Source organism: Magnolia sinica, chromosome 1, assembly GCF_029962835.1.
Source record: "Magnolia sinica isolate HGM2019 chromosome 1, MsV1, whole genome shotgun sequence".
NCBI lineage: Eukaryota > Viridiplantae > Streptophyta > Magnoliopsida > Magnoliales > Magnoliaceae > Magnolia > Magnolia sinica.
In genome coordinates this window covers 25,176,050-25,187,935 of record NC_080573.1, presented here as the reverse complement: position 1 = coordinate 25,187,935, position 11,886 = coordinate 25,176,050, and positions in this window count along the sequence as shown.

Sequence of the window (11,886 nt, the reverse complement as noted above, 5' to 3'; positions counted from 1 at the left end):
CCGTTCCGTATGTAAGACTCGTGTCCTAATCCGTACTGTTCTGTTGGCTTCCGCGGTCCTTCCGGTCAAATTTCGACAACCTTCGCACCCTTGCAACCGCACCGTCGCCGCAGTTCCGACGTCGCGTCTTACGCACTGATGCAATACCCAGGCCAAAAGTTGTGGGCTTGCACAGATTTCAAGGAAAACACCACGCATTTGTAAAACTCAAGAGAATCTCTACGAAACATCACATCAATCAATCAATCAAATACCACACCCATCCCTCTCTCATCTAAAGTCAACTCTCAAGTCCAGTACACCCATCCCTCTCCCTTACAACCTCTCTCTCTCTCTCTCTCTCTCTCTCTCTCTTCCCTACCCATTTTTCCAAGCAACCAAAGAGGAGAAAGCAAATGTCCAAGCTCTAAGGAGAAGCTAGGTGTGGTCCACTTCCTACCCCAAGATCCTCACCATCCAACCCTTCAATTCTCATCATCCTCCATCAAAGAGGAAGCTTAGGAGCTCGGGAGATCAAGGAGCCTAAAAGATTTGCAATCGGTGGGTGATCTTAGAATTTTCATCTTTAATCTCTATTTGAGGGCCCACATGTGGTGGGGCCCTACCTTGATATATGTATTCTATGCCAACATCGTCCAGATCTGGATGGTGCTGTGGGGCCTGGTGTGATGTATCGAAAATCCAGACCGTCCAGGTCACGTAGAGCCCACCTTGATGTGCGTGACCTCTATCCACACCATCCATTTATAGCAGGTCCAGATCTAACGCATGTGGATTACACCATAGTAGTAGCAGTAGAAGCATGCTGGTACTTTGGACCTCCAGGCCACCTTACTGCTGATCGTTGGATGAAAGGGAGATCTCAAATATCAGTTTGCATTTAAACTGGAGGGCCACATGTGTGGACCCACCTGATGTATCTGTTGCATCCTCACCATCCGTAGGGCGTGAACGGTGGAAGCCTGCTTTGATGTATGTGTTGTATCCACCATCCAGCAGCTGGACGGTGGTACACACCTTGATGTACATGTATTTTATCCACACCGTCCAACATTCTTGGACAATGGGACCCACCATATATCTGTTGTGTCCTCACCGTCCGCACGTGGATGGTGGGACCCACACAATGTCTGAGTTTCATATTCACGTCATCCATTCGAATGGATCACTTCAGACCAGATGGGCCAGCATGTAGGAATTGCTGGCCGCTGGCCACTTTTATGTGTTTATTTTATGCCAGCGGCCCACCTGATGGATGATGTGTGGCGTCGGCCCACCTCCTGGGCAACCCACATCTAAGTGGGACCCACCGTGAGGTGCATTTTATCCAGCCCGTCCATCCAATTTCCACATCATTTAGGGTCGTGGGCCTAGATATGGGACAGATCAAATCTCATTGATCCACACCGCAGGGAGCTGTGTGGCTGGTGTCCATCAATGAATTTTTTTTGCCCACTGTGATGTTTGATTAAAGCCCAGTTAGGGGGTTATGAGGCCCACTGATGAGGCCCCTAGGTATGTGTCCCATCCTGACTGTCCAGTTGCTGGACATCCAGCAAATCCACCATGTAGATGGGCTGGATGCCCAGCTGCTGGCCCACCTTCTCATGTGTATCATGTTTCCCTGTTGGCCAGTATGTATGGGGCCCATTAGTGCCTTGTGAGGCCCACCTTATACTTGTATGTGTAGTATCCAGGTCATCCTTTCACTGGATGTCTAGAGGCCCAACACATTGGGTGGGCTAGACGTCTAGCAAGAGGGCTCTTGCCATTTATGTTATGTACATGATGGCCACCAGCTGTGGGCCTAATGGTGATGTGTGAGGTCCATCATATGTGTATGTATTTTACCCTGGTTGTTCATCTGTTTACTGCCCAAACTGGGCCAGCAGTAGGTGGGTTGACTGTCCAATGGCGGCCCACCTTGCTATATGTGCTAATTATGCATGTTGTCCATCCATTGTAGGGCCCATTGATGATGTATGAGGCCCCTGCATCCCTCACCAAATCCTCCCAGGCCCGCACTAGGATAGGGGCCCAGTATGTATGAATCAAATCCAAATTTCAGGTGGACACCCACTAGCTAGCTGTTGGGTTGGGGCGTCCCACCATGGGGCTGGTTTGTGAGGCCCACTATGATGTATGTGTTATATAAGCTGTCCATCTGCCTTTCTAGTTATTGTAAGGGTTGTGGACCCCACATTGTGATGTATATTGGGCCCAAGTGATGAGGGCCATTGTGATGCATTTGAAGGCCGGACGTGGGACCCACTGGTGTATCTATTTCATTCAGGCCGTCCATGGGTTGGACGTCCAGCAAGCCCACCGTGATGTGTGTCACATACACACTGTCCATTTGGTGGGGCCCATCTTGCAAGCCCATCATAATGTATTTTAACCACACCGTGCGGGGCTGCAAGCCCACCATGTTGTATATGTTATATATTCATGCTATCCATTCCTCGTGGGGCCCACCTTGATGTATGCATTCTATATCTATGTTGTTCATTTAATGAGGCCCAAGTGATGTATTTAAGGCCTTTAAATGAGGCCTAATGTGATATAATTGTGGCCTATCTAGTGAGGCCCAATATAATGTATATAAGGCCCACATGATGAAGCCCAATATGATGTATATGTGGCCCATACGATGAGGCCCATTGAGATGTATATTAGGCCCTTGTGTGAGGCCTATCCTATTGTGAATATATGAGACCCTTGTGTGAGGCCATGGGCCCACTATATGTTTGGCTCTTTGTGGGCCACTTCTTGGGAGCAATGTTGGTTAAATGTCCACATTGTGAGCTTCCCTTAGGCCTTTGTTAGTCTCATTCTCACCCTTCTCTAAGTAGGTTGATCCTAATTATTGAGCCTCATTGATAATTGCATGATCCTTCTATTCTTATTGGGCTAACCCAAAATGTTAGGCCCCCATTAGTTGCTTGTAGGATTTTTTTCATTTTAATCTTGGAGTCCATCTAGGACTTATTTGCCTCCCCCCCAGGGCATCTAGTGGGCCATATGATAATATGGTGAAAGAAGCCCGTTTCGGATACTTAGGAATATAGGTAGGCCCAACCTTGATATAAGGAGAGTATAACATCACCGTAGACGGAGGGATCCGTGCTATCTGATTTGGTATATTCACTGTCGAGGATCGATCCTCATATTATGGATTAGATCTGCTGTCCTTCTATGGACCCCGCCATATATATAGGCCGATTATCGACTACAACTAAGTTAGTACACATACCGAGTATGAGTTAGCATAGTGTTATGATTGGATAAGGCCATTGTGATTTATGAGGTCCATTGTGTATGAAGTCCATTGTGTGAGGTCCATTATGTATGAAGCCCATTGTGCGAGGCCCATTGTGATTGTATGAGGCTCATTGCGATATATGGGGCCCATTGTGATTGTATGAGACCCATTGCGATATATGGGGCCCATTATGATTATATGAGGCCCATTGCGATATAGGAGGTCCATTATGAATGTATGAGGCCCATTGCAATATATGAGGCCCATTACGATTATATGAGGCCCATCATGACCATGTGAGACCCATTGTGATTATATGGAGCCCATTGCGACTATATAAGGTCCAGTATGATTATATGAGGCACATTGTGATGGTATGAGGCTTATTGTGAATGTATGAGGCCCATTGTGACTGGATGAGGCCCATTGCGATGTGTGAGGCCCATTGTGATTGTGTGAGATCGATCATTGTTATGTTCGATAATCATGCATAGCATCACGTTACATGCCCATACGCATTATTCGCATGCTTGTTATGAGGAGTGATTGAGCATAGCATGTGCCATTGGGCTGACTGTTCATCGGACTCCCTAAGAGACGGAGTTGCCCCACATGAGCAAGCGGTACGCGCAGGTTTGATGCATGACTAAATGGTATGGCTCATGTGTCTCGCATTTTATGACATGATCATTGGTGCCCTAGTGACATTAGGGTTGCGGCCTCCACAAGCATATCATGGATGACCAGATGGGACATCGAAAAATTTGGTTTGAGCATGTGCACTTTGAATATCCTTGGGTGAAAGTTCTTAAACTTCCGTGGTCAGGGGATGCTCCAAGGTCTAAACTGAGTGGATATATATGAGCGCCTGAGTACCGAATACTAGTAGGCCGCGTCTCCCACTGTGTCATGATTGGTTGGAAGGAGGTGTGGCCTTATTCACCCAAGTGAAAGGGCTATAAGCTAGGCTGAGTTTGACCAGCTTATAAATGGGTCCACTATCGACGAGCCGGGTAGGCATTGGTATACTGCTGGTAGGTAGGTAATGAGGTCTTTTCCACTCACTGGGCTACGTGGCTGGCAGAGGTGGCAGCCAGCTTGGAGTGTACTATACCCCGGTAATGATCCTAGAGATGTACAATACTGATATGTGGACTTATTGAGCAGGAGTTGCCTACTCAGCATTTTACTCATTCATTCACTATCCACTCAGGTTGGTGGTACGCAACTAATTGTTATGTGTACCTTCACAATGGCCAAGACTTCGGTTGAGGCGTGTGACCAACCTGAGATCAAGAGTTTACCACATTAAGTCTAGCTATCCAAATTTAGATATGGGACTGGTTTGGATAAAAGTCCCTTATGATGGACCCCATAACCTGCGATACTACGTACTATCATCCCAACTTCACAATCCAACTTAGTCATTCCATTCACACTACATATTGCATTGCATCCGCAGCACATAGCATTTGGTTTACTATGTTTCTTTTTTGCATGACCTAGATACGACTGACAGTATTCGTGGACTCGTCAGGATCTGCATATTACATTGCATCCTCATTATATGATATTTGACTTACTATGTCTCTACATTGATCTGTTATTGTATACTTGGCACTTACCTTGTGCACACACGTACACCACCTCTAAGCTTTCTATAAGCTTATACACGATAGATGCGTGCAGGTAGCGTTAGGTTGCAACAGCGCTGAGTCTAGAGCGTACAGCTGTCTTCTAGAGCTTTGATAATTGATATATGTATTTCCTTTTTAACATTGTATTCAACTACTTATATTAGTGGATATGTGATGATGATGTTGTCTTTGTTATTTGGGTAAACTTGTGGTTATGCTTTTTACGGGATAAATGTACATTGAAAAATCCTCCTTGTAGGATCTTAGGATCGAATTCTGGTGTATGGGCACTGGAAGTTGAGAATGGGGTACCACGGTGGCTGTTGGCACCGGATTCGGCAATAGGGAATTTTGTGAGCCCGGTTTCCAAGTTTGGGGCGTGACAAAGATAGTGCTCGACCTCACGTCCTTCCCTACGTCAATTTAGTATCAGAGCGAGGCTTTCTCCTCAGATATATAGCTTCTAACAACGGGTCAGGCAACAATCTCATGGACGGTGCTCCATGGAATCATCTTTTAATAGCTTTCGACACATCACAACGAGAGAATCGGCAAGCCATGCAAGGGATACAGGCTTCCATCGATTGCATGATGGAGGCCATAGGGAAACTCCGAGTTCATGGCGATAATTCGCCACCAGCAGGTGTTGGGACTCGTAATCGCCCTGATCGTAGGATGGTACCGGCAATGAACCAATGATCACTCCTAAGAAGATGGGATCCAGCAACATGATTCCACAACATCTTGAATGAGGCAATAATCAAATAGAATGAACAAATCAAGAATTGAAGATGAGAGTCAATCTTTCTATCTTCAACAACCAACTTCATATTGAGGATTTCCTCGATTGGTTTTCTAAAGTTGAACGATTCTGCAACTATATGGAAATCCCTGAAGCAAAGAAGGTTAAGTTCATGGCTAATAAGTTGAAGGGCAAAGCTTCAACTTGGTGGGGAACAACTTCAACTCGAGCGGGCGAGACAGATGATGGCGCCGATTCGCACGTGGTCATGGAAGAAGCAATTATTGCGCATGCGATTCCTCCCTAACAACTACGACCAGGTATTATTCTAACAAAATTAAAATTATTGGCAGAATAGTTGATTAGTAAGGGATTATGTAAAGAAATCCCATTATTTGTCAGCGAGAGATGACGCTGTCGAAACGAAGTTGTGACAGGCCATAGGATTCATCAATGGTAAACATGTGGCCTCTATGTGAATAGAGAACCAACCTAAAACTTCTAAAGTGGAGGGGTAGTCTCTCATAATAAAATATGCTTTTGTTAAACAATCCGAGGAAAGATGAGATATACATGCATTAGTTGAAAAGAAAAAATATATGCAACTTGTGAACATCCCAAGGGTTTTGAAACCAGTGTTGCAAGAGTTCAAGGCAATTGTGCTCGATGAACTCCCTAACAAATTGCCTCAAATACGAGATATACAAAACTACATTGATCTTGTCACAGGGACAAGTTTGCCTAATTGTCCACATTATCAGAAAGAACGTGAGATCTTACAGGGACAAGTGAATGAACTGATCCATACTAGCCAAGTCAAGGAGAGCATGAGTATATGTATTGTGTCAGCTCAAGAGCCTAATGCCAAGTACGAGAATGGCTAGTAAATATCGACATCAAAAGTTATCAGAGAATCATTAGCCAAGTTCTTCGAGTAACTCGAGGATGAGTTTTTTCAAGTGGAGGGGTCTGATGTAGAGCATGTCACAGATACATTTCTAGCATGGTTGGGCTAAAAGAAGGTGGACCATAAATTGACTGTAACTTTTAATCCGGGTATCATTATGGGTCGTGTAACCTATCAATTTTTACTGAAATGGGCCATCCAAGGTGAATGGACCCACATCATGGGTCACGTATGTCCATTTCATCAGAAAACACACGCTTTCAGCTCAAACACGATTTTTTAAGGAAAAATTGCTATTTTTAGTAATTCTAAATTTTTTAATATTTTTATTTTTAGATTTTATTCTTTTTAGAAATAGATTTTTATTTTTAAAAATTAGGCTTTAGAAAATTTTTATTAGAATTAAGATTTTTATTAAAGTTACAATTTTTCTATTTTTGGTAATTACGAATTTTAGTTTTTTTTTCTATATTAATGGTGTAATAGGGACACATAGGGATTAGACAATTATCAATCAATTTATTACAAATGTTTACAAATTATTCTATTTTTCTTATTTTCCTCATGGATTTGAGGCATCTTTGTGAGGAGTCCAGAGAAGTTTCGTGGATTCGGAATAGTTATCCCCCTTGAGGAAGACGATGCTCAACCACACGTCCTTCCCTGTGTCACATACCAACTTGATTCAAAACTTTTGTGACTCACAAGAAGTATTTAATGGTCAATCACCACCATTTCCAGTGATATGGTCCACCTAAGATTTGGATCTACTTCATCTTGTCATAAGATTTGGATCTACTTCATCTTGTCAAAATGATGGATGGCTTGAATGCAAGGCACATATATCAAAGTGGGCCCCATAGTTAGGGATCCACCAAAGCTATGTCACTATGCCCAAACCCAACTCTACGACGCTTGGGTCAGTGATTTTCAGCACAAGCCCAGCCCGACCCCACTTACAATCAGGTTCCTGGGATCCTAGCCCAAGTGCTACGTACGCAGATTGCTTACTACCCTCGATCGTCTCCAGTTGAGAAAGGGCAGGAGCTTTGAGTGGCCACTGTGATGTATGTGTCTTATCCACACTGTCCATCCATTTTTTATTTTTTATTTTTTTTTTGTATCATTTTAGGGTATAAGCACAAAAATGAGGCAAATTCAAGGCTCAAGTGGACTACACAATAGTAATTAAACTCTAGCCATTGAAAACTTCTCGAGGGTCATGGAAGTTTCAGATGGAGATGATATTTGTGTTTTCTATTCATCCACATCTATATAACTTTATTAATAAATTTAATGGAAAATAAGGATGGGATTTGTCTCTAACTTGCAACAAACAACAACTTTAAGTGGCCACCATGATGTATGGGTCTTATCCACACCGTCCATCCATTTTTTCGTAGGGTATAATCCAAAAAATGAGGCAGATCCAAGGCTTAAGTCAACTACACAATGAGGATTAAACTCTTACCGTTGAAAACTGCTTGTGGGCCATGTAAGTTTTGGATGAAGCTGATATTTGTGTTTTCTCTTAATACAGGTCCATGTAACTTTATGAATAGGTTGGATGGCAATGAAACATTATGGCGGTCCCTAAAAAAGTTTCAACGGTGAGGATTACTATCACCGCTGCTTCCTGTGATGTCGTTGACTCGAGTACTGGAACTACCTTAAATAATAGGGGAAAAAAAAAGGATGAACGTGTGTATAAGACCCATACATCACTATGCCCACTCAAAGCTGCTGCTTGTTCCCAGTTGGAGAAACAGGCTGGGTAGGATGCAATCAGCATTCGGAAAATAAACATCAAACTGGGCCCACCGCTGCTTTTTATGGTGTGGTCCACTTGAGCCTTGGATCTACCTCATTTTTAAGCATGCAACTTAAAATGATATGAAAAAAATGGATGGACAGTGTGGATAAGACCTATACATCACGTTGGCCACTCAAAGCTCTTGGTCGTTCAGCTGGAGACGGGCGCAATCCGTGTTCAAGTGTTACTGGTGGGCATAATCATCTCATGGGATGCATTTATGCAAACATTTTCACGATCCAATGTCTAAGAGAATGACCCTACCAAATAGACGGTCTTGATCATTGGGCCTACTTGGGAGTGTGGATTTGGAACCCCGTAGATTCGGAACCCTCGAGATTAGAAACCCCCTGGATTTGCAATCCTCCCAGTGTGTTCAGCACCCTGGAGTGTGAATCAACTTTAATCCAAAAGTACCTATCCATGGTATATTTACAGGGGTTTGAATTTAATTATTAAATCAACTTTAATATCTCTAATTAGTGAGATATGTAGTTTTTGACACAATGGTTGTGATAAGCCCACTGAAATATATGCTTTGCCTGAAAATGATGAAATTCCAAGTCTCAAATGGGCCAGAAGCCCAAGATCATGTCTGAGTGACTAACCAATGATTTTTAATTGTTGATTTACATGGACAATGTTTGGACGATGTTGAACAATGTTTGGATGGTGCTGATGTACATGGACAATGTTTGGACGGAGCTTATCATCATTATTGGGCCATGTACCCAATAGAATGATAGTATACGGTGACACACATGTTACACCTGCAACTATTGAAATGATTTTAGGTGTAATCCAAGCTCTCACCGTGGATTACAAACCCGTTCAAAGAGGAGATTGGAAACCCCTAGTTACTTTAGGGGTCGTTTGGCACGTGGATTGGAGGGGGTTTCAAATCCCCTTGTTTGCTTGGCAACATAAAATAAATGGGGATTGCTAATCAGGGGGTTTCCAACCCCCTCTTTAAGGGGGTATGTAATCCACGGTGAGAGCTTGGATTACACCTAAAATCATTTCAATAGTTGCAGGTGTAACATGTATGTCACTGTACACTATCATTCTATTGGGCACATGGCTGACTAATGATGATCAGCACCGTCCAAACATTGTCCATATAAATCAACACTATCCAAATATCGTCCAGCACCATCTAAACATTGTCCATATTAATTAACGATTCAAAATCATTGGCTAGTCACTTAGACATGATCTTGAGCTTGCGGTCCATCCGAGACTTGGAATTTCATCATTTTCAAGCAAAGCATATATTTCAACAGGCATATCACAACTAGGGGTGTACACAAACCGAGCTAGCTCGGTTTGCTCGCTCGACTTGACTCAAAAAAGCTCAATTCGAGTTGGTTTGAAGCTGAGTTCGAGCCGAGTCGAGCTGATTTTTTGAGCTCAAAAATGAGTTCGAGCCGAGTTCGAGCAGGCCCTCGAATCGAACTCGGATCGAACCAGTTCAGTGACTCGGTTACTCTGCCATTGATGTTGCTCACCAACTGTTTGATAAAATGACTCAACGAAAGGTGGCTGGTGGCAAGTAAGGTAAGTACATGAAACAAATACCTTTTTTCTCTTTGTTTTTCTTGGTTTTTATGTTGCTTAGAAGGTGTTTGATAAAATACTTGTAAAACCATTGCTTCTGTTTGTAAAACATTGGGATTTTGAAGTTGCAGTTCAGGTGTTTGTGGAAATGCCTCAATGGCGAACTCGACTCGATCTTGGCTTGAACTCGGCCCAAATTGGCCCGAACTATTGACCAAGCCGAGCCGAGCTGGCCAGTCAGGGTCGAGGACTGAGTCAAGCCGAGTTCGAGCTGAGGTCAGCCAGTAGCCGAGCCGAGTCGAGCTGAGGCCAACTGAACTCGATGTACACCCCTAATCACAACCATAGTGACAAAATTTATATATCTCGCTAATTGGGGATATTAAAGTTGATTTAACAATTAAATTCAAACCCCTGTGAATATACCATGCATAGGTATTTTTGAATTAAAGTTAATTCATACTCTAGGGTGCCAAACACACTGGGAGGATTGCCAATCTAGGGGGTTTCCAATCGTGGGGGTTCCGAATCCAGGGTGCTTCAAATCCACGCTCCCAAACAGCCCTTATGCTGGGACATGGGTTGGATGACATGGGTTAGATGACAGGTTGAGTAGCGAGTCGGTTACTGAAGTGATGTCACCAAGTTCTAGGAGCCCCGCTATGATCTATGTGTTATATCTACCCCATCCATCCATTTTTAGATATCATTTTAGAGCATGAACTAAAGAGTGAGGCAAATAAAATTCTGTAGTGGACCCCACCAAAGAAAATAGTGGGGAGAGTGATTCCTACCGTTGAAACTATCCTAATGCCCGTCATAATATTTATTTGAAATACAACCCGTTAAAAAGTTAAAAAAGAAGTGAAATAAGGGAAAACACACATGTCAGGTTGATCTAAAACTTCCGCGGCCTTTAGAAGTTTTAACGGCGGGCGTCCATGTCCTATTGTTTTTTGTGCTGGGTCCACTGGAGCTCTGGATTTAACCCTTTCCTTGGATACTGCCCTCAAATGATCTCTCCAAATAAATGAAAGGTGTGGGTGCATACATCGTTGTAGGGCCTACGGAACTTGCTGACGTAACTTCCCCAGCTAGTCTCGCTACTCAACCTGTCGGTAGCTAATCCGCACCCTTATGCTGCCAAATAGCAGGGATTTGAAAGCCTCGAATCCCCTCCAAATCCACGGTGCCAAACGACGCCTTAGATTGTCAGGTTTCTCCCTCTCCCCATTTTGCACCGGTAAAGACAGTGGAGCCAAGCTCAGCTGTCGGAAAGGAATTCTCATCAACGCTGAATAATCTCTCGCTGCACTCAATCTCCGATCCTCATTAGCCGTTTTTCTGCAGCAGATCTAGACCGACCGTCGGATTGGCCGGTTGTAATATAGGACAACTATAAAAATTTACAGCTAGTGGCCACTGCGAACGATTCAAACTACTGCTTTTGTGAAAGGCTGCTTTGGAGCATTTGCTGCCTTTCCATAAATGACCTAGAATTGAATTTCAAGTGTGCAGAAATGTCAGGCTTTGACTTATCCAAGATGGGCCCCACTAATTGAATGGTTAGGATCCATCCGCAAGGTACACCAACCGTTGTATGGTCTCGGTTCACTCAAGGGCAGCGGTTTCTTTTATGTATCGGATCTGGACCATAGATGGATATCATCTCTTAACTGTGTAATTGCCCGCCTCCACCCAAACGGCTAGGATTTCTCCTAATGATGAGATTTTTGGGCAAGGTCCATCCAACATGAGGCCCATCAGATCAACAGTCTGGATCATCTATACTCCATGCACGCCCTTGCGGAAGGATCTGGTAACTCATGCACTCTGGTGTACCGGTGTTTCTAGACACGTGGATGGTTAAATCCTTGATCTTGACGCTTCATCATGTATCATGCCCATTTCACAGGCCACCGTGAAAAGGTTATATTGATTGGAAGATCCTAACCGTCCAAACGTCCC